Below are 24,300 nucleotides of genomic sequence, written 5' to 3'. Positions count from 1 at the left end.
AATTGCATTTTTTGCACTGCATTGTTATAAATGCTAATTTATGCCTAGAATGGAACGGCTTTATTTCTAACCTCCTGAAGAAACGGATGAATAAAAACATACTTCTACAGGGTATAGAAGATTATCAAGGGTTCAGTGGCTATTGGATTTTGCACTTGCCAAAACACATTCTGCAGCTCCGAGCTGAAGCTTTAGGAGACAGCAAGGACATTCAAATCCTTTCACAACAGAGCTGTCCCCATGAGGAGGCAGAGGACTGTCACAGCAGCATCTGCAACCACCGCGGGGATTCTCTGCCGCTGGGGACTGGGGGACAGGGGTAGCTTTTAGGGTAGGGAAAGGGCGGGGGTAGGGGATTCTTACTGCTTGAGAATAATGATCCAAAGAATTTCACAGGCAAATGTTTATTTCAGAATCTCTAGGCAACTTTTCTTGCACAGAAGAAGTCTGGTACCCCATTTCTCCTAGTCTGGTACCCCATTTGCTTTTGCACATGGTGTCAATCTCCACCAGCATGTAAGCAGTGACAGGTATCGAGTGGTAACTGCATATATTTTTTTCAAAACCAGTTTGGTCCTCAAACTCAGTACCAAAGTGCCTCCTGAGCGGCTAGAACAGCGCCACCCAAGAGAAGACTGAGCACTGTTTTGCTCTCTCTGTGATGTTCAAGGGCAGGCCACTTGCAGCCTAGGGGTGGCCCAGACAGGCCTGAAGTCATTCGGGATCTAGAGGACCACAGAAGAAAGAGGATCTTGGGGATGGTGTTCTAGAAATCTCCTAATGAGGTCACAAAGGGCCACACTGACAACAGCGCCTCGTTACACGATGCTCCTCACCGTGGCGGGCTCAGTGCCTGTGGATGTCAGTGAGCCTGCCATTATCTGGCTTGGAGTGGGCAGCCTCAAATTCAGAATTCATCGCTAGAAGTCCTTTATAAGCGGAGGAATTACCTTGAGAGGATTGAATTTCCAAGTGCAAGTCAGCAGCTGCCGGGAAGGCCCGGGCCACCTCAATCATCCTGCACCAGCAGATGTGGCGTGAAGGGGCGAGGAAGTGGATCAGCCTGGCTTAGGGCTGCATGGCCAGAGGGTGGAAACGCAGGTTCACACAGGCACTTAACCTCGATTAGGCGGTGGATGTGGCTGAGGCTTGAAACAAGGCTGGAACATTTTCTCGCTTATTATCACCTTGATAACCTGTTCTTGTAGCAGGGACGGAGTGTCACGAAGAAGGGGGGCGGAGGGGACCTGGGGGAAGGTCTGGCACTGAGCAAGAGGGGGATGAGCTGCTGTTTTCCTGTTTTCTGAGTGCAGTTGGGAAGAGAGGGAAGATGTTTGCTCTCTAAATATTTCTGCTTTTTAAAATAGCATCTATTTTCCAGACGGCATGGCTAATCACTTCATTCATTTTCTTTGAAATCTATTCAGTCCAATTTGAAAGCAGAATTTTTCTATGAAATACCTAAGCAGTGCTTCTGCAAGAAATGGAAAAAAAAATCCTAAAAATGGCTGGGATCGGGTCATCCTGGGGGAGAGAAGATCACCTCTGTCTCCCCCAACAAAAAGTGGCTGTAAGGCTCCTGCCAACAGCAACGGTCCTTAGAGTGAAAGCGACAGGAGCCTCCTCCTCACTCCTTCCCAGGGAAGGACGAGTGAAACACACCTCCCTGCCCCGTGGCCGAAGCAATCCTAAGAGGAGTCTTTTCAGAGACAGGTTCTACAGTGATGTGTCTCCATCTTGTTTCAACTCTAATAATAATTGGTCCTAACGTGCAGAAAAATCTCTCATCCTCCCCTAAAGCTATTTAAACCAAATCCAAATCAAGTTCTATGAGGTGAGCACATGGTCTGCCATTCCAACCACCCGGTGACTCATACCCAACTCCTACTCCACTGCCTGAGAAGCTTTAGACTGGAAATCGAAAATCCTGGGGGGATATTTCTGGCAAACCCTGTACCATTTGCATTTGAGTTCTAGAATTTCACTTTTCTGATTAAAAAAAGAAAGAAAGAAAGAAAACTCAGAGAGTTGGGCCATATGGGAGGTGTACTTTATTTATTAGCAAATTGTCCTACATTGCCACGTGTGATCACCGTTGTGATCATCTTCTCGCTGTCTCTGCAAGAATTTAACCTGAACTCAGTGGCCACAGTTTCCCTGATTCAATCCAGAGCAAATGATAGGAGAGTGTCACAACATCCTAGTTACCATTGACTTCAGGCCAATAATTCCATTTTGGAAGGAGATGTTCTCAGTGAAAATGTCGCTCATTTAGAAATGTGAGAGAAGAGGTCAAATGAGAGGGCGTATTCCATCTGTGAAGTGGTTCACATTTTCATGTATCGGTTTAGCCTCCATCCACATCGGTTACCAAAAAACACTGAACAAGCAAAGATGGAGTCCTAGAGGCCTCATTCCCGATTAAAACTGGTAATCAATCAGTACCTTATCATTCAGTCTTTTTAGCAATTACTAAGGAGACAAACTAGGTCATGCTTGTTAAAATTGAATATGGTGCAAATCTGGAAAAGAGTTAATAATTCAGATTCCACAGGACTCCAAAGTTCCTCCCTAGCCAAGGCAATGAGAGAAATTTAATATGAGATATTATAAAAATAAGTTAAAAAAAAAACCATTCTAGGTACATTATGTCTTATCAGAAATCATGAAAAATCAGAGGGGCTCTTACTTTGTTATAAAATCAGTATGAGTCAGTATGATATGTCCAGTTAAAATGCAAATTCAATTTTATATGACATTAATAGACATTTAGTTCTAAATAGAGGAGGTGGCTGTTCTACTGTAGAGTGGTCAGACATCATATCGGTCAGAGAGAAAAGTTTCAATGCAGCCTCTTTCACCAACTTTGTGAATTTGAATGAGTCATGTGATTTGAGCCTTAGTGTTCTCATCTGAATATGGACAACCATATTCCCATAAAATCATAAAATCCAACGAGTCGGATTCCCTAGAAGCCTTTTGAAAATCCTAACCTGTCTCTGTCCTGAACATCTGTCGTACGTCACTCAACACCCATGCTCTTCTTACTGACGAATGTCGTCCGTCCCTCCATGGGGAAAGTCCCCTCCATCTTCACCATGCGGTCAGCCCAACGCAGCTCACTGACAGGCCACAGATGACCCAGGGACAGACACATAACCCAGTCGCAGCCAGGGAGACCCAGGAAGCTATGCCAGGGCCTCGGAGAAAAAGATGTTCCTGCTCCCTCTCTGCATTTGATCAAAAAGAAGTCGATTGTTCCAACAGCATCCTCCCACCCCAGGGAGAAGTCAGCCTGAAGATGGAGCTGACCCAGAGGAAAAGAAGGCTGAAAAAGGAGAAACCGAGACCAGGCCCTGTGACCTTGACATTCTGGGTCAAACCCCACCCCCAGCTGAAGCCAACGCTCTCCCGGTCTGTTTTGTGTTCTGTGCCCACAGATACCTTTTAAGTCCGTTCGTACAGGGTTTTTAGATGGCTTTCAATAGGAAGAGTCCCACAAGTGTACATTCATTCCAGTGTCTTAGTACCGTTATTCAAATATAGAGAGATGGAGTTTTCAAATGGAGATTAGATAGATAAAATCAAATCTATGTTTAGATTTATTGAATTGCTATAATTACATAGATGGTTATATCAGAATGGCTTTATTGATACAGGCAAAAATTTCATCGTTGACTCTGCTCGGATTCTGAGATTTACATAAGGAATTGCATAAAAACTTTGTTTGGGGGAAAAAAAAAATCTGTTAGCATTCTGCCTCTGAGGAACCCGTGTTCCAGCCTGCCCCATCTCATCCTCCTCATCTTCCCACTGAGCTAACAGCCAGATCTCCAAGGAGAGCAGCAGCACCCATCCCTGATGAACTAGGTCTTTCCTCCACCTCCGTAATGACTTCTTCCTGCTGCGATTTCAATCAGAACATGGCTGAGGGTCCCTCCTGGTGCCTCCCCAGGACCACTTCTGCTGCCAAAGAAATGTCTTCTCGCCCCAAGGCTGGGATCAGCGTGAGACGTGGAGACACTCTGGCATTTTCTAGCCAGAAAAGCCTCTGGACATCGCCAGGATCAGGGAGCAGCTGGACGGGCCACCTCCTTCCTATGTACTAACGTGTTTGTGAGTAAAGTTTTATCTGAACACGGCCGTGCCCATCTGCAGTATACTATTTGCCTGCCTCTGTGCAGACAGCAGAGTTAAGTAGTTGTGACAGAGAGCATATGGCCTGCAGATTCTAAAATATTTACTCTCTGGCCCTTTATAGAAAAGTTGGCTGATCTCTGATGTAGAACAATCTCCTAACTTTGAAAAAAAAAGCAGCTCAGGCCCAGAAAGGCCAGCCGAGGTGACTCAGAGGCCAAGGCCCAGTGTGTTCCCCGCGGAGGTGGTTCACATTCTATTCCTATGGACCATCTACAGGGGTTGTGCCTCAGATTTATGTGGTGTTCCGAACGACGGAAGCTGAATACTGAGATCTCCATTAAAACTAGCTAAATAATGCAAAGGGGGTTGAGGAGATGATGGGTTCATTCAGAGACTTCTGCATAAACCACCTGCTCTCCTGCCTCCACGTATTTGCAACCACAAACCAATGATTCTCCATGGGACATCAACCCACTGGGCATCATGCATGAAATGGTAAAACAGCATCCACCTAAACTTGGAATGGAACCACCATTTGACCCCGATATCCCACTCCTCGGCATAGCGTCCACCGAGTGGGGCTCTAAGGGTCAGACCTGGTGTTTGAGTCAGCTTTTTCACACAATTGTAGGGGTCTCAGTCCATGGACTGAAGGCTCCATTCCTCAGGGCTTGAGGTGAGGCTAAACATCATGGTGGAAGAGTGTGGCGTGGGGAAGGAGGTCCCATGGTGATCAGAAAGCAGAGAGAGACTCCACTCACCAGATATAAAATGTATACCCCACCACCAAGCCCCCAGTGAACTACTTCCTCCAGCCACACACCCCACTTGCCTCCAGTCACCACTCAGTTGTGTCTGATTCATTCAGTTAATCCCATTAGGGATTACTTCACTGATTAGGTTAAAGCTATAGCCCGATGATTTCTCCTCCAAACCGTCTAGCATTGCCTCACACGGGAGCTTTTGGGAGACACCACATCTAAACCATGACACACGGTGTGTAGTACAGTGCCGGGCACAGGTTAAACACTCAGAGAACAGTAGGTTATGATGAGGATCATCCTAAACACAAAGGCATCATGAGGTACGACTGGACAGGGGAGGTCATGCCATCACTGAACCAGGGATTTATCTCAGGTCCACCGACAGTGGGGAAAAACACCAGAGGGTGGATCCCAGCACAGTTCCTGTGGACAACTGAATTCACGTGCAAATGCCATCACACAAGGAAGTTACAGCACCGGTGACAGAAACGGTCTAGATGAGCATCTGTGCACCGGGAGAGAAAGAAGCTGCTTTCCCTTGGGCCCAGGCATCACAAACATCATCATCTTAGAAAGTAAGAGAAAACTTAGCTCGTGTCAAACAGCAAGAGGATGCAGTGGGTGCCATTGAGCCAAGGACATCTGTCCCCATTCTCCCCTCAGTGGAAATGTCCCCACACCTGATACCAGGGGTTTCCCTCTGGCCATGCCTGCCCCCCATTCATTCTGACTCGTATTTCCTCCTTTAGATTTTATGGCTGCAACTCTCTCTCAGTAAGAATTTATGGTCATTGCTCAACAACATTGCATGTATATTGCATGAAAGACTTTTAGCTATGGGCAAAATATTTCTGCCATCCGGCCCATACTTCTGCCAAAGAATGATGCTTCTAATATTATTTTGTATGTTGATAGTCCCTGATATGGAAATCCAAGGGGAATCGTAAGATTCATGAGGCTGGGCAAATGGAAACAGCCTGGGACTCATCCTCCTCCCACCCCCTCTTCCTGATCTAGGATGGCAGATGGCGATCCCCCTTTAGATAAATCCCCCCTTTAGAACTTAGCAGGGACATTTAGAGCAAAATACTCAACCCTCTCCGCCACTCGATTCCTTTCTTTGATGCTAATCACAAAGATTTTTTTCCATGTTGGGCTTAGCCCATATTGGGACGCAAACCCTGTGTGTGTGCCTCTGTGATGTGTGGGATCCATCTGCTTACACCTTGGCAGCCAGGGAGGATTGCTGGGGCTAATAACTAGTAAACTCCCCCATGAGGAGGGCCTTTCCCACGCCGGCCCCCCAATCCTACTGCTGCCATCTGTGTTTGTTCTTTTGCTATATAAGAATTCAAACTGGGTGGCAGTCCGGTTATTTTTAAAAGTCTTTTAGTAGCGTCTATACCCATCACAATTATCCTCCCCGAACAGGGGAACTTCACATTGAGAATGGAGATGGTTTGCAGCCAGCACCAAATGTCTTTCCTTCTGCCTTTTTTGTCTTTCTGATCAATCAGAACATGTGAGGCTCCCAAATGAAGAGTAAACACACAGCCCAGGTCCCTTTCATCTCCCAACGGTATGTCATGAGGGGGGAGGGGAAACCCCAGGATCCAGCCTGAAGCAGCCCTCCGTTTTCTGAGACCTGAACCTTAAACTGCAAGGGGGTGTCGTTGGAGATAATAGGTATTCACCCGCATACCTGAGTCCTGGAGTCATTATCTCCCCTGCGAGCCCTTCTGTATTTATATATAATGAGATCATTACCAGGCAGCATTTCCAATTTTATTCAGACTTTAATATTTCTTGAAGGAAGGGGAAAAAAAATAGCATACAAAAGGGTTTGTGATGCCAACTCAATCAGACGTGCTGTTGATGGAGAATTATTCAAGTACAAGTCAGAACAGGATGAAAAATAATTTCAGAGAGGTTTCTGTCAAAGCCGAGTTCTCCCGAGACGAGGTTTCAAGGTGCCGAAGAAGAGTCCAGAGGTGAGGAAGGAAATAACAAGGAGCAGCGGAGAGGGCTGTGTATGGGTTAGGAGCAGGTGTGGACAGCCCACCCCTTCAGGCAGGTGGGGCCAGGGCCTCCCGCTGAGCCTCCACTCCCACCCCCAGCTCATAGACCGGGAGAAGCAGTTGGGTTCGGAAATTAACCCTTTGGTGGGTGTCATTTGGTTTGGGGGCAGCAGTGTCAGGCAGTGACTGTCTCTGCTCACGACAAACAGCTGTAAAGAAAGGACTTTCCATCTCTCCAGTCCTGTTGCATCTGCAGGAATAAAAGAACAGGGAGAGAATTTCTCTCCTTTTGCCCAGCGAACCCCCACTCACAGAAAACAGCCAGAAATTCAGTCCCCCCGCTAATCAAATATTCTGGGTAAGGCTCTATCTGTCTTTAGCAAATTAGAAAATCAAATGAAATCAGTCAAACCCTAACACTGAAAAAAAAAAAAATCAATCTCTCTCTCTGATAATCCAGACAGCACCTCGGGATTATGCCAAGCCTTGGGTGACAATGACAAAAGTTGTTCATCGCCGGCCAGCTCTTTTAGAAATCTGTTCTGCTAATAGGAACTCCCTGGATGTTTGCATTTTGGATAAACACGAGCTTACTGATTCTTTTCTGGGATTTTGTTTTATCCTAAGATTACAAATCCAAGAAGAATATCGTTTTAGCTGTTCACTCCCTGTCCTGAAACTGCAGATGGAACTAAGCAGATGGAGCAGGAACACGGACTTGTCACCACATAAACACGAAATGAAAGGCTCTGGGTCTTTTCCTGTGGTGGCTGTAAAGCACCCGTTAATTTCCCCCCAGCAATTCCTAACAGGCTAAACCAACCCAACACTGGAAGAAAATTTACAGAGTGTACATGCTGTCCCCTTGGTCCCCAAACAGGACTGCAAAATAGAATTGGTAGATGTTTTTATTTTTTTGTATTATCCTACTGCAAGAGAGACCATGGTGTGATTAGCAGCAAGTTCTAGTAAAACTGTGAAAGCTAACTGTAGATCCTAGTCTTGGGAGGAACTCGGCATTAGACATCAGTTTGTGAGCCTGGGCGTGGTGGCTCATGCCTACAATCCCAGCAGCTCGGGAGGCTGAGTCCGGAGGATCTCAGGTTTAAAGTCAGCCTCAGCGCCACAAAATACAACTAGCTCTACCACAATCTATACCGTGTAAGCAAAGAATTGCTCAAAACAGCAACTGCTGAACCTTTAAAATGTTTTAACACAGAAACAGGAACAATTTTCTCTCCATGGCAATATCCACAATAGCTAGTCACGGTAATCATTTTAAGATTAACTCCTTAATAGGGGAAAAAAAATCAGCCCAAGAAACATTACTAAATTTCTACCTCTGGTTCATTATTGTGTGTTGCAGAGTGGTGTGTGTGTGTGTGTGTGTGTGTGTGTGTGTGTGTGTGTGTGCGCGCGCGCGCACGTCCACGTATAAAGGGAGAAATGTCATTCATCATCCACGTGGATTCTCCAGAGGAGCACAGAAACCCAGCAGTGCTCCTAGGTACCCGCACCTACCCTCGCTCTGATTCTCCAACACCAGCCACCTCTCCAGCATTCCCTCACCCTGACCTCCACAGGTCTTTTCTCCTGTCATCAAACATGCTCCTGTTCCTCTGCGTGGAAAATCCTCCTGAGGCTGACTCCCGGGAGACGTGGATTCCAGCCCACCCTTCCTCATACTGGCCCCGAGATGGGCAGACTGCTCAGAGCACTGTTTCCTAGTTTCCACATCAACCCGCCCCACTGAAATGGCTCTTTGGGATCATGGAATCCAACCTTTTCGTCAACTCCAATAATCTCTACTGACTCTCAATCCTTGAGAGTCTTTGTGGAAAACCAGCAGGGCCCAACACACTCCTCTTGCAACCCTTTTCTCTGAGCTACCTGTGCTGACCCCTCACCGTCCGCTCCTCTCTGCCAGCTACGGGTGTGAAGGCTTCAGAGACTATACATATGGCCCTGGGAACCCTACCATCCCGTGACCATCACATGCAGAGCACTTCTCCACACCCAGTATTGGACGGAAGATCCATCCCTTTGGGTAAAGAATTGTGTCTCAGAGAATCTTCTATTCAAAGAAAAAGAAAGCACCTTTCAAAAGCTTGTACCTTAATTAAAACATAGTTAATTAATAGATAATTAGATGTTACCTCAGAAGTTACAAAGTAGCACACTGAGGAAGCAAAGTCCATTTATTTATTTATTTATTTATTTGCAGTGCTAGGGATTGAACCCGGGCCTTGGGCATGCTAGGCAAACCCTCTACCACTGAACCACATCCCCAGCCCACAAAGTCCACTTTGAAAGAAATGTCAACTCTGTTTTCTACATAGGACAAAATTAAATCATGTTCAAGAAAAATCAATATATTTTTATAACTATAGGAACTTTTTTTTCACATAATTAAAACAATATAATAAATTTCTTTAAATGACAACTGGAACAAGGTTCCCTACTAACTCTCCAGAACAAATTTGTCATCTCCTCAGAGAGTCAAAGGTCTATGGTCAGGAAGATTCTGGGAAAGTTAATTATCAAGAGTTGTCCACAAGGTTCTGAAATAATAGAATGATTAACTGTCAGAAATAGGAGAACAAATTTTCCTGACCTACTAAATGTTTGGGTTTTTTTTTAACCACCCCTGGGCTCCAATCAGAGAAATGGTTACAGGTTTTGACTGGGAGCCTCCAGGAGCCTGATTCTCTTTTCCCATAAATAACTTTGCAGATGTGCTCTGTGCATAACACATAACCCTATATCGTCGTTGCCTTTTATAAAGTCTTGGGTCTCACATTAGCTCACTCCCATTTAAACAGCTGTCAGGCTTATTACAAAGCAACAGAGTGTTTATTTACGAGAGTTCAATCCCTAATTTCCATGGCTGCTCAGGGGGCTTCTTTTGTATCATTCGAGAACCAAATCAGTGAGCAGGCGATAAATTGTCCAGATACTGTATGTGAGAGTGGCCAAGATTAGATTTCTCTTCGCTCTGCCTGAGAGATGTCCTCTGATGCCAGATTAATAAGATTACACCTCCACTCGGCAGCAAAGTGCCACTTTTAATCATTTCCCGAAGTGGGCCACCCAGCCTCCCTCTTGTTAGGTTCATGAACAACAGGAAAAAGCTCACCAGGCAGTGTCAAGGGCCAAAAGCACCTTGTCTCCAAAGACCTTCTTCTTACGAAACATCTTATGAATCAAAACAAGGGCATAACCACCTCATATTTCAAAAATGGGGGGAGAAAAATTGAAAGTGCCCAGCGTTTGTAATAAGGGCAACCCTGAGAATCGTTGAGACTGGATCCAAACCACATTTGCAGGAAATATCCTTTATGTTGTACACGACATCATGAAATGGAACTCAAGGACATCCCGGGAACTGGCGAATTACAGGTCTCTGAGATGATCCTCTGGATCTTTGCCTTTTTATGAACGTGACCAGCCATGCCTTGTGGAAGAAACAATTTGTGATCACAGGGCAAGTAGAGATTCTCTTGCCCCATTGGAAATAAATTCTACTCAGATGAGGGTTTGAAGGTGGGAAATGGGTGCGTGAATATGACTCACTTTGTTCTTTCCACAAAAGAAGGCAGGCACCCTCTGTGCCTATATCAACAGGATGCTTTCTTTCAGAAGCCATGAAACAAGAATTACTATTTTTCCTGTGTCAGAAGTGGCAAAATAAGACCCACCCGCCTAGCCTGGCCCATCACTTGCTTTTGTAAATAAAGTTTTATTGCAACACAGGCACATTCATTTGTTTATGCATGGCTGCTTTTCTCCTACAATGACAGAGTTGAGTAGTTGCAACAGAGTCCTACGGCCTGTGAAGCCTTAAAAATTAACTATTTGTCCCTGGAGAGAAAAATTCTACTGACCCCAGCCCCATATCTTCTATGAAAAGTTAAAAATAATAATAATATTGCCAATACTTATGAAATGTTTCAGTCTGAAGCGCACTATTAAATAAATTGCATTAATTTCAACATTAAATCTCCACAAAAGCTTCATGGTTTAGGTACTTTGGCCCCATTTTACAAGTAAATGCTCTGGGGCTTACTGAATAAGCTCTCAGAACCAGGAAGCAGTAAAGACAGATTCAAAGTATGTCAGTCTAACTCCAATGCCCTTTCTCTCAACCCGTGAACAGTATTTCTGCCAATGTAATGTAGATCATAATATTAATAGCTTCCATTTACCAAGTGCTTACTATGCGCTAGATTTTTGCATAATCGTCTTCAAAGCCCACCACCAGCTATGCTTTATTTTCCAAAGATCAGGGAGCAAGAACCCATACTGATTAACTGATTTGTCCAAGATCAGATAACTCAGAGCAGAAGATACTGTATTCAAACTCAGACTCCAAAGCTTTCATGCACCTCACTGTAGAAAGACAATAGTTAAGAGATCACATAATAAGCATTAGAAATCGTAAAATTTAGGGAAAATAGTGGGGAATGATTTTGGCCAAACTATATTGTTCTATTGTGTACATGAAGGAATATGTAACAAAAAATCCCACCATTATGTAAAACTATAATGCACCAATTTAAAAATGGGGAAAAATAAATCATAAACTTTTTTTCTTAATTTTCCATTCTGTTTAGAAGTGCTATGGTCTGAATGTTTGTGACCCCTCCAAAATCCATATTGAAACTTAGTCCCCATGGCAACAGCCTTAAGAGATGGGACCTTAGTCGGTGATTGGGCCATGAGGCATGGCCTTCATGGGGGAGTTACTGCTTGATAAAAGAACTGGAAGGAATAGTGAGACCCTTATTTTCCCCTTTTTTGCCCTTTCATCTTCTGTCAGGTAAATGCAGCAATGGAACTTATCTTGGAAAGAGAGACCAACCTTTGCTGGATACTAAATCATCTGCTGGTATCTTGATCTTGGACTTCCAGCCTCCAGAACTGTGAGACATAAATTCCTGGGCTGTGGCTGTAGCTCAGTGGCAGAGCGCTTGAGTCACACATGTAAGGTACTAGGTTCGATCCTCAGCACCACATTAAAAAAGTAAATAAATAGATAAATAAAGGCCTGCTGCCCATCTACAATTACAAAAAAAAAAAAAAGAAGAAGAAGAAGAAAGAAATTTCTTTTTTACCAGTCTCACTCATTTTGTTATAGCAGCAGGAACAGACCAAGACAGTCACCACACTAAATTTCTAGCCCTCACTTAGCCTTAGCTGTCCATGTGATCCTTTGCAGGTAAATGAATCCCTTCAGTTTCCTTGTTGACAAAAACAGAGAGTTCAGCTTCTCTCTGAGAACTTTCAGCTCCAATACGCTCTAACCCTTTAGTTCTGTTCCTTCACAGTTATGAGATCATTTTACTGTGTGTGTGTGTGTGTGTGTGTGTGTGTGTGTGTGTGTGTGTGTTTTCCTGGTGAGTCTGAACACCTATCTATAGAACCAGTCAAGTCATGATTTTTTTTTTTTTTGAGTCCTGATTTAAAACTCCTTGCCTGGGAAATTCTCTCATTATGGATCCTAATTGCCTTCCAAACAGAGACTGAACTAAAAGTCAACCCCTCCAGTCACTTATCACCACAGGGTGGCTTTGAAAATCGCTGCCTCCCCTTAGGACACTCAGAAGACTCCACACACTCATGGACTCTATTCCATCTTCATTCATTTTCTTATCTCTGCTTTGGAATATTTTAGCTAATTCATTGAAAAGCCAGTAAGATCTAATTTCTAAAGCCCAAATGGGTCAAATGCAATAAAACATACCTTGAATATTATGTGATTTAGTGAGCACCATTGTTTCCCTTTATTTTGATATTTTAAATCACTACCATCCATCTGCTAAATTAAAATAGTAAGGCTTATACTTTATACCTTTATAAAAGGTAGGAACCCCAAAGCAAAAGCAATAAAAGCAAAAACAGACAAATTGGATTATATCAAACTAAGCTGCTTCTACAGACAAGAAAGCAATCAACAGAGTGAGCAGACAACCTACAGCACAGGAGAAAACATTTGCAAACTATTCTCAGGTGGAACTGGAGGATATGATATTAAGTGAAATGCACCAGGCACAGAAAGACGAACACCACGTGCTGTCACTCACGCCGAAGCAGAAAGCGCTGGCTTCACGGCAGTGGAGAAGAGAGCGCGGGTCACCAGAGGATGGAAGGAACAGGAAGAGGAACATAGGGAGAGGTTGGATGTCAGAGGCCAAAACACAGCTAGGAGGAGTAACATCCAGCGTCCTCCTAACCACACTTGATTACAGATGTTGTCAAGAGCCAGAAGAGAGGACTTCAAATTTCCCCGCATAAAGGATAAGTGTCGAAGGGAGTGGAAATGCCAACAGCCGGGTCTGATCATTACACACGGTTCTGTACACTATTTCACTGTCATACTGTGGCCCCTACATACGCACCATTAGTTAATAATAATAATAATAATGAAACAAGGCAGGATTTCCCAGGGAGCTCTTTCTTCTGTATCTTATTTCCTCATCCTACTATCCTTCTCTGTGGATTATCAAACCTTCAGGACCGTTGAAGTCACCTGGCAGATGCCTCCCAGATTAAAAATGGCTCCTGGAGAGGAATAGACAAACTCTAGGTAGGGCAGAGGGGTGGGAGGGGCAGGGAGGGGGCAGGGGGTCAGAAATGATGGTGGCATGTGATGGTCATTATTATCCAAAGGACAGGTATTGGTGTGAACATACTGTGTATACAACCAGAGATATGAAAAACTGTGCTCTCTGTGTGTCATAAGAATTGTAATGCATTCCACTGTTATATATAAATAAAAATAATAATAATTTTTAAAAATGGCCCCTGGAGCAAAGGCTGGGTTCAAAACACTGCTTTCTGAGTATCTCCAGCAGGGGCTCTGTTCAGCCTGGGTCTGTTGGCTCCAGCTAATGGGAAAAACTCATGTAAGGAAATACTTGTACTGAGTTTACTTCTTTAAGTACTTGGTTTAAAAAAAGAAGAAGAAGAAGAAGAAGAAGGCCATCTTTCCAGTGATCCCTTTAAGCCTTTTTAATTGCAAAATTCTTTTTTATGGTGTCGCTGACCTAGCGTTGGCAGAGTTCATTTCAGAAATGTGCTGAAGTGGGGACCAACATTGACAACTAAGGCTGAGAAATGTTTCAAGTATCACGCCTCTCCATTTTTCTCCTGCCTGGGAGGTTCGGGGATTCATTCTGTCTGAATCCTGCCTGGCCTTTGTTTATGCATGAATTAGATATTTCAGACACTGAGGACACAGCACAGACACCAGCCCTTCCAGGAAAAGAGAGACCTAGACCTCAAACCAGGGTGAGTACACGGATTGTCCCCAGTGCCAACTAATTTCTAAATGTGAATAAAGGCACATTGGTTAGCAAGCTTTCTCTGCGTCTCCTATTGGCCCCTAACCTTTTGCAAGACAAAAATGTCACATATAATGGATCCTAAAATTAATGACACATTTTGCTTTTCTGTTGATCAGATCAGCTGAGAATGAGGTCAGTGTCTTACCTCCCCAAGATAACAGGTTGTCATTGTTTGAGTGCATCTAATAGCACCACAGACGTTAGGTCTCAGAAAAATATCTGACAACTTAGAAGCTCAGAATATGGATAAAGCATCAACCTGCAAAGAGTCATTCAGCCTTGTCCCCTAACTCCTGAAAGGGCCACACTGAAAGCCTCCTGTCCCTGTCACTTAGAGAAATCACCAGGTTCTGCTCATCCATTCACCCAATAACTACTGGGCACTTGCTATTGGCAAGACACTCTGTAGGCCCTGGAGATGCCCAGGGTGTAAGAGACTTCATATTCTAGAAAGGAAATGAGCAAATAAGCAAATCAATGAGAAAGCATTGGGTGGGAGTAGTTAATGCTGTTTGGAAGAAAAGAGGGGTTGTATAATACAGAAGGGCTCACTGCTTCAACTTGTGTAGTCAAGCAAGATTCTCTGAGAACTGACATTCAAATTGAAACATGAATTAAAAAAAAAAAAAAAAACATGGCACCCTGTGAAGATCACGGTCCAGGGGGAATGTTCCCCAAAGCCCAGAGATGGAAAGGAACTTGAAGTTTTCAAGAAACTGCGAGAATAGACTGAAGAGAAGAACAGAGATAGGAGATAAGGACAGATGATAGGCAGAAGCCAGATCTCAAAAGCCAGCAGATAGGTAGAGTTTCACTTAGGCCTAATTAACATGGGAGCCGTAAGAACGTTCAACAGAGGGTGTTGACTGATCTGAAAGTTTTCTAAACAGAGTACTCTCCCTGCCATGAGGGGAACGTTGGAAGGCAAAGTGGAATCAGGGAAACCACTCAGGTGCAGGTGAGAGGTGACAAGGGCTTTGCAAAGGCAGTGATTGGTGACGATGGAGTGCAAGGAGGTTTGGGGCAATGTCCCAGAGGCTGAATGGCACCATTCACGGATGGATGTGATCTGGGAGTGAGACATTAGGAACGAATCTCAGGGTTTGGGCAGGTTGGTGGCACATGGTACCTGCTTAGCACTTTGGCATCTGAGATGGTGATGTTTCTGCCAAATGGCACCCAATGCCTGACCCATGGCACCCTAACTGTGAAATGCACTAGAGGAGACAGGTGTCTTCTACAAACTGTCATCTGAGAAACCACCCGCGCCCCAACTCTCCTAGGAGCAGAAAACGTGCCCTTCCTTCTCCTGCTCCTGTAGCCAGGAGGCACGTGAACTAGAGAGTGGGCTGGGGACTCTGCTCTGTTAAAGCCAAGGGGCAGGCTGCATCAGGGACCTCAGCCCTGGCAGTACACAACTGCTCAAGGGTGTGTAAAAAGCAAAAGGGTCTCCTGAGGTGACATTTCACCTGGAGCCTGAGAGGCCAAATTTAATCATCCACCTAAAATTACCATTCAAGCCAGTCCCCCCTCTCTGCTCCTTGCAAAGGGAAAGAAACGGATTCCCTGTTTTTCAGTCAAGCAGGTAGCCTTGAGGCAGCTAACCAGCTGGCTGAAATCTGAATACCTTCGCCAAGCCAAAAGCCAGGAACATGACCGACTGCCTCCTCATTGCAGAGAAGAGAACCGCAGCCCATCAGCATGCAGGGCCGCTGTGGACTGGACTCCGAGCCCATAAGGAAGAGGCCCAGATCCCAGACCCTGATTGGCTGGGGCTTCATCTGCCGCTCAGTTCCACGTCATGCATGGATTTCTAACAAGGTTCCTGAAGTTTCTTGGTTGTGAAGCCCTGGCTTTCATCTTCAGACTCTGACGAGCTCTCCACACTTTGAATATATTCCAATACATCTGCTCCAGAGTTCGAGTTGGTCTGGACCCAGAGTGAAGGCTCGTCCTCCAACACCCAGGAACTGGAGACTTCTGAGCAGTTCACATTCCTCTCAAACTCCCTTTTGATTATCTCAGGGATGGAAAATAAACATGCCTGCATGTATCCCATTTCACTGGAATCCCACCTGGCCAGGACTTGTGGTGCTGCCCCCACCAGCGCTGTGACAGGGAGAGTGGAATGGTCCACGAGGATCAACCCACAGTTATTTGCACAGGACATCACCAGGCCAACCTGTCTCCTCCCGGAGTGACCTCCTTGATTTCCCTGCCTCTGGGCTTCGATTTTCATGGGCATCTGCAATCTGGGGTCAACCCGGGAGGAATATAAAAAATGGAAACTGAGAGTTCCTCCCTCGATAAGCAGTGAACAAAGTTCCAAAGTGCGGAAGCCTGTGCCTTGAAGTCACACTGAGGAGTGACCGCAAACGCCTCGTTGGTGAATGGAAAGAAAGGCTCCGAGACAAGGCACTGGACCGGGAGATACAGGGCGGGCCAGCTAACCTTCCCCTGAAGGGAAGACCAGGACCGCGTCAGAACAACTCCTAAAACACGGCGGCACCATGGTGTCCCTTCCCCAGAGACAACTAACAGTGGTGTTTATTCTCCGGGGACCGCTTCTCCCTGGTTTTTGCTGGTGCCCTGTTGGTGATGTTTACTTCTGGCCTTGGTATTGGAGCTCAAGAAAAAGGCCCTTGCAGCAAGACGTGTCACCGAGGCAAAAGGAGCCGGCTACTCGCCCGTCACCCTAAGAGACCTCCTTCCCCACAGCTCAGGGTGCGGGCCCAGGGTCTGCCTCTGGTGGCACCCACAGCTTCCCTCTTCCAGCTCCAGGTCACTTTACTCCTAAAACCCCGAATGTCAGACCTGTCAAAAAGCTTTTTCCTCATTGATCAGACAGAGAATGTTGAAGACAGAGATTCGCTGAACTGTCTCCCTGGCTGCAGGGAAAAGCTGACGTCCTCATGGTGACTCTGACCATGAGCACCACAGCGGCGGCCCTGGGAGCGCCAGGTGGTGCTGAGTCAGACACTCCCTCCCGGCCGGCACCCTGACCCCAGGCCTAGAAATCGAAGCCTCGGGATTCCAGGCAAGGTTCAAGAGAGCAAGGGAGGGGGCAGGGGTGTGGTCCCTCTCCACGCCAGCTCCTGAAACCCTGGGGCCCCCACTGCCCGGGTTCTGCCTGCACTCCCTTTCCACGCTCCCAGGCCAAAGCCCAAGTGCACCTCTGAGACGGCCTAGGGTCACTGACGGCAGAGAAATGGTGTCTTCACAAGACTCACGGGAACCTTAGCTCAGCCAGGAGGCTCTCCCACAGGGAGAGAGCCACATTCTATAGACAGCTTCATGTCACACGGTAGGGACAGTCAAAACATGCCCCTTCCTCCTGGTGGTGCGGGTTCAGTCATGGTTATTTAGGAGAGAGGGACGGAGGGAGGAGTGTGCAGCACAGGACCTGCACTCACAGGTGATGCACACTGGGATGTGTCAAGCACTGGTCGTGTGTCCCGCCCCCAGCCTGACTCCCCGAAGCCCTGCCCTGGTGCCCTGGGTGGAACGGCACACAGCAGAACAAGTGTTCGAATATTCGAGTTTCAAGGGAAAAAAATGTACCTATTACTGCCTTTAATGTAGGGCAGGAAGATTACGCCACATACTAGCACCCACCAAAGTTTTAGGAGAAGTCCCCACAGGCTCGATGGAGGGGTGACAGGGAGAGGAGCCCACCAAAGAAAACATGGCCGGCTCCAAGGGCTGCAGCCAGCAGACGGAGGACCACCTGCCATGGAGGACGGGTGTCCCCCGTGATGTCCACCACGGAGCAACACTGGCCTGCTCCCTGGAGTCCTCCCAGCTCAGCCTGAGCCCTCCCCCAGCCCCCCTCCTGCCTCCGCCCCAACACCACCAGACGTTCACAGGCTACAGCCGCGCCCCACCCAGGACACAGCACTGGAGAGGAACAGCCCTGCCAGGGCCCAAGGAGGGACCCTGCAGAGCAGGTGTGAAGCCACTGAGCCACAGGGCAGTGCCATCGGCCTGTTGTGCGCACATTTTACGGTTTTCATTCTCTGCTACATGCACGTGCTGAGGAACCTGTTAGAAAGAACCCGTTTAACCTGGTGGTCACACTTCCAAACCTGACTCAGCACAGCCTCCACCAGCTTGCCGGCAGGCCAAGGCAGGGCCTCAGGCTCGGAGGACACCCCTCCCCAGCTACAGGTGCACAGATAAACACACACACACACTGACACACCACCACATACCACACATCACACACCGTGCACACCACAAACAACACACATACACAACAGGCGCACAGGCATCACCCAGACACGCAGACTCCTCTAGTCCCTTCTTTCCACGGCCTCTCCTCCCACACCTTCTCCTTCCTGTAGTTACTAAATGCTGACCTGTTTCCCTTCTGCTTCTGGACAAGGGGATCCTCGCAGTCGCCCCCCTGTCACACTTGCCCTCACACAGCTGGGGTCGGGCTGTCTCCTCAGCACGCTGGCTGTGTTCACCACACAGTCACCACCGACCACTGGACCTGAAACAGGGCTGGGAATGAACTGCTGCCCGCTGAAGGTGCTCACGCACTCATAAATCTTGGAATCTATGGCACTGTTTCCAGAAAGTACATTGCAACTGGGTGGGGCGGGGGGGCGGGGGTCTCTACCTATTGCTCGGTAACGGTTGTAATAAGGCTCCATTATCAGATCAGCAAGAATGGCATTTGCAATGAGGGACACTGGCACAGAATTCAGCAGCTGTGATGGTTTGGATATGAGGTGTCCCTGCAAAAGCCCCAGGTTAATGCAGGAAGGTTCAGAGTGAGATGATGAGACCATGAGACTGTGCCCTTATCAGAGGATCCATCCACTTGGTGATTAGTAATTGGAAAGAACTGCTGTGCTGCGTGGTGCCTGTAAGACCTGGCATAGCTGGAAGAAGTAGGTCACTGGGGCATGGCTTGGGGACTCTATTCTGTCCCTGGTGCCTTCCTGGCTGCCATGAGCTGAGCAGCTTCCCCCACCGTGTCCTTCCACCATGATCTTCTCAGGTCCAGAGCAATGGAGCTGGCCCACCAGGGACTGAACCTCTGAAACCCCGAGCCCAGGTCAACGTCTCCTCTAAGCGGGTCTTGTCTGAAGAGCTGACTGACACCGTGGCTGGTGGTCACATGGAGGCAGCACCTGTGATCCTCAGAGAGCGGGCAGGAGAGCCTCCATTTCTACCTCCATTTTGTCAGAGAAGCCAGATGAGTGGGCATATAACCTGCCATCAGCCAGAACAGCTCTCCCTCATGCAGAGGAACAAAGGGACAGTCCAGCACCCATCCGCCACTCAGGCTCCTTGTGATCTGATGTGGACAGGAGAGGGGGGCGGTGAGGAGAGGATCATAGTGAGCGGAAAACCTGCAAGGAGAAAGCTGTGCTGGCTGTGAGTGGGGAACAGGGAGGCGGGGACTGCGATGACCTGTGAGGTTGACAGTCCCCGCAGCCAGATCCCTACATTCTGAGCAGAACAGGCGACCTGGCGAGAGAGTGACTGAAACGTGGAAACCCGGAGGCCCGTGCCTCGTTTGCCGGCCTCACAGGCCACAGGGGGACAGAGAGCTGGCTGGGAAAGGAGCTACAGGCCGGTTCTGGATCATTCCCTCCCGGGTCAGAGGCTCAGCTGCTGGGGAGCAGGAGTCCTGCCGGGGTCACTCCCTGTTTCTACACTCCTCAGCCTTGACCTGCAGTTTTCACATCTCTGAATGCGGAAGCCGCCCAGGGAGGCAGAACCATCAGCCGTTTGAAGACCAGAGGCCCTGATTTAGCTCTTGTTGGAGGAGAAGAAGGAGGTCCGTCTCCTGGCCTGAAGGAGGGGCAGGAGCAGGGAGGCCTGGAAGGCAAGAGGTCTCTGCAGCATGGGAGAGAAGCACCCAGCCCAGGACGCATCATCGGCCTCCTGCCTCGTTCTATTTCTGGAAATGAAGAAGAAACCCTTCTCTCCCCTCAGTGAGTCCCTGCTGGGTTTATCTGGGAGCCTCAATATGCACGTGAGGCTCATTATGCACCGGCATGCCTTTGAAAATGGCCACATAAATATGACAGGACGACTGAGCTCCCCGCCCCCAGCACGAGGAGAACTCCACCAGACTCTGGGAAGGAAAAACACTGACAGCGGAAGTGCCTCCTACTTAAACACCGTGATAAAAGCCAGCGGGGGCCGGGAGGGGGTGTCTGATCAAAATGACTTGCCACGTTCCACTTGGAGAATCTCCGTGTGAGTCCCTGAAGTGCTGCAGGCTTGGTCCCCGCTCCTGGCATGGGGGTGTGGTGGGTTTTGTCCTGTTTCTTCAAGGACTCTAGATAAATCTCTGCCTCTGAAAGTGTCAGTCTGAAACAAGCAGATTTCAGAATGTGACACCTACAAAATATGGAAATTAGCCCGTTCCCACCATGCCAGGCCTGCAGCCAGAGTGCAGGTCACCCCTCTCACCAAGCAAGCAGGGTGAGAACCCACTGCGTGCTAGGCAGGAGGCCAGCCACTGGGCATGCAGGAGTGAGAAGGACACATGATACCTGCCCTTTGACTGCAGTTGCAAGAAAGCAGTTTGGAGAGTTGGCTGTGGGTCTGAATGCAGGTTCCCGTGTTTTGGCTTTGCTATGCTGTGGCTTTTTTCCAACCTCACATTTTGCCTGTGATAAACATGCAACATGTAAAGAGTTCACCGACAAGGTGCCAAAGGGGTATGGTAACCAGGAAGTCTCACCCTCTCGGTTGCATATCCCTACTTAGATAGGAATTGATATAATCAAGAATTAATTGGGATGGAGGTGAAGGTATGGTGCTGTATATTTTCACATGTAGATTCTGCTGGTAATTTCTCATTTGGCAATATTTTCCAACACTCTGTGATTTCTATCACCCAGGTAACACAGAGGCTGTGGGAAGGGCAGAGGCAGGGGCAACCAACAAATGTATTTCTGTCCAACCAACATCTTATTCTTAGGCTCACTCTCCAATAGGTAAGTACACTTTAAATGAAAGATATTATTCACTGCTTTCTCCTTAACATCTCTTCCAAAATGAAAGAGGTTTTCTGTAAACTTATCTCTCTAACCTGCAGATTCTGTCTCAGTGGATCAATGAGAAAACGGTTTTGACAAGTCAAAGTTTCATTTTTTAGGGGAAAAATAACCCGCTCCATCCAGGCTGCCGAAATTGTGGCTTATGTGTTCTCAGTCCCTCAAGCTATCAATCCGCATTTCACTACCGACATCGCCCAGATGTCTTGGTCAGCGCACATTAAAGGCTTAGTTTGCAGGCTTCTTAGGAAAGAGATTTAACATTGGCACACGTTAGATGTAAAAGAACATCCTTCTCCATTGAAAGAGAAATTTTATTTCTCAGGAAGGAGAAAAATACAACGTGTAGTCACTAGGATGCATTATGAACCTGCTATTGCGTGTGGGATTTATGATCAAGGTCTCTTCTCTTCTACAAGGATTCTTCAGCTGAGGGCAGAATTACAGATTGAGCTGCTGCCCACCCAAATGTTTCACGGACCTTTGGCGCCATCTAGTGGCCATATCCTGTCAAGTCTTGCAAGGTTTTCCTCTTGGAATTCAAAAAAGAATGCAGGGTTCTGGCAGTGGACGCTCCAGAGCTCACGCTCTAAACAGGCCTGGCAGAAGACGGAGTTGGCCCTCGCAGGAACCACTGTGCCTCATAACACTGTGCTGGGTACATGACATTTTCTCGTAGATTCCTGGGGACAGAGCAGCCACCGGATCTCATGGCATACTGAAAGTGGCCATTCTCAAACAGATCAGGGGAGCGCTCTGCTGTCTCTGCCCAATCATCTGCTTGAAGCACACTGTCTGGAATGCACAGGGGAGGGGTGGCGTGTGTGTGTGTGTGTGTGTGTGTGTGTGTGTGTGTGTGTGTGTGTGTGAGGGAGGGAGAGAGCATGAGGATGCTCAGGGGTTGTGCTCAGCTCTGCAGTGCCAACTGGCATCAGGAAGAGACATATGCAAACTCACACTCCACATGGCCTCTAAATTTAGATAATCTGTCAGTATCCTGCACTAGAGGGGCCGTCTTTCTCCAGGCTCTGGTTTAAAAGCTTAAAATTAGAAGCCAAGTTTAGCCTTATGAAAGCGTGGGCAGCTCACGGCCCTGTCTAGGAGGACAGCGGACAGCAGCTACCCCCACTGAATGGATGTGACTGAGATCCCACCAGCCCCACAGACACAGCAGCTCCGTTCCATCCGTCCCTCTCTTCAGCCCTGCACCTGCCAACACGCAGCAAAATGGCCAGAGGCCTGGGGGACTGGTCCTCAGAGTGCCCTTCCCTTTCTCCCTCCCGGAGCCACTCTGGGGCTGCTATAGTTTGCATCTCCAATGTCCTCCAAAGGCCCAGGTGAGGAAAGCTGCTGCTCCCATCCGGGGCACAGTGGGAGGTGGCAGAGCCTGGAAGGGGCGGGGCCTGGTGGGAAGGAGCCAGAGCACTGGCAGCATGACCTTGAAAGGGCTATGGGCACCCTGGTCCCTGCCTGTCTCTGTTCCCTGGCTGCCACGAGGTAAGCAGCCTCCTCTGCCATGTGACCCTTCCGTGATGGGCCATGTGGCAACCCACAGGCCCAAGGCAACAAAGTCAAGCAACTATGGATGCCACCTCCGAGTTCATGAGTCAAAATAAACCTTTCTTCTTTTAAGTTATCGCGGGTATTTCGTAACAGTGACAGGGCGCTGACTATCACATCAGCCAGTAAATTTCAGAAGCCAAGCAGAGATGGACACCCAGATTTCGTGTCCCCAACACTCTTGTATTATAGGGGGAGAGTGCTGGGGAGGAAGAAGAGGCATCGTCAGGAATATAGGGCCCAGAATGGCTGTAACAAAAAGTCCAAGCCACCATCTGTCTCAGGGATGCTCTTAAGAGCAGACCAGTGGCGGAGGCTGATTCCACGTCAGCAGCAAACACCTCCTTACTCCCTTCAACCCCAAGGATCAGGAATCTAAGAGGCAATGCTCTATTTTTTCCCCTGCCCTATTTATTCTTATTGCCCTATTTTTAAAATTATTTTAAAATTATTTTCGCAGATCAGTAGGGAATTTAAAAGTCAAACGTGGGTAGGACAGAAATTCACTTTTTTGGATTCCCTTGTCTATTTATTCCCTAAGCAAAATGTATGCCTCACCATCAAAAAGATATCAGCTTCCTCATTAACCCCCTTCCTAAAAGTAGGGCTATGAAGAGTACCCCATTGGGTTACCGTGAGAATTAAGTGCATTGATACATGTAAAATGCTCATGACGGTGCCTGAGCTGTCACTTAATAAATGTCAGCTGTGGATACGGAAACGATTCCAGCAAGTCAAATGAGCTGGGCCAGGGAGCTATCATAGATTATTCGCTACTCAAAAATTCTTTTGGGGGATTATGTGAATATTTGTTTTCAGGGAATGCATGTCCTCTTTCTGGGGCCTCAACAAAGGGTGGCATTAAGAGATCCTTTGGGTACTCCACAGCCACCAAATTCCATCCACAACTCAGGAGACAAAGAAGATTTGAATGCAACAGGTGCCTGGGGATGTCCCCTGGATGACCACGCTAACAGGCCTTGGGGACCCCCAGAGAGGAGGCCCTCCCCATCCGCAGCAGTGATCACCTGTCTCAGAATTGCTGAAAACCCTCAGGAAGCATTATGGATGTATGCTTCAACTTTCAGGGCAGACCCGGAATTTTAATTCCACGAAACTATCTGAACAGTCCACTCAGGAGGAAGATTGACATACCACGGGTGGGGGAGAACTGCTTCATGATTCATCCGTACTAGGAAGATAAGTAATCTTAGCCTTGCGAGACCCTGAGACAAGGCAGAGAGAGCAGGCAAGATGAAGAGACACCGCCGCAGGTGATGGATGGATGCAGGCATCCATTGATTGATAGGTGATCAATATGGTAGGCAGATCGATGGATAGAGAGGTAGGTAATAGGTACAGATAGATGATAGAGATAGAAATAGTGATCAACGTGTTGGTGATTGATGGATGATAGGGAGAGATGGTAGATACCCGTAGATAGCAG

This window comes from Ictidomys tridecemlineatus, chromosome 9, assembly GCF_052094955.1.
Source record: "Ictidomys tridecemlineatus isolate mIctTri1 chromosome 9, mIctTri1.hap1, whole genome shotgun sequence".
NCBI lineage: Eukaryota > Metazoa > Chordata > Mammalia > Rodentia > Sciuridae > Ictidomys > Ictidomys tridecemlineatus.
This window is presented reverse-complemented; position numbering follows the sequence as displayed.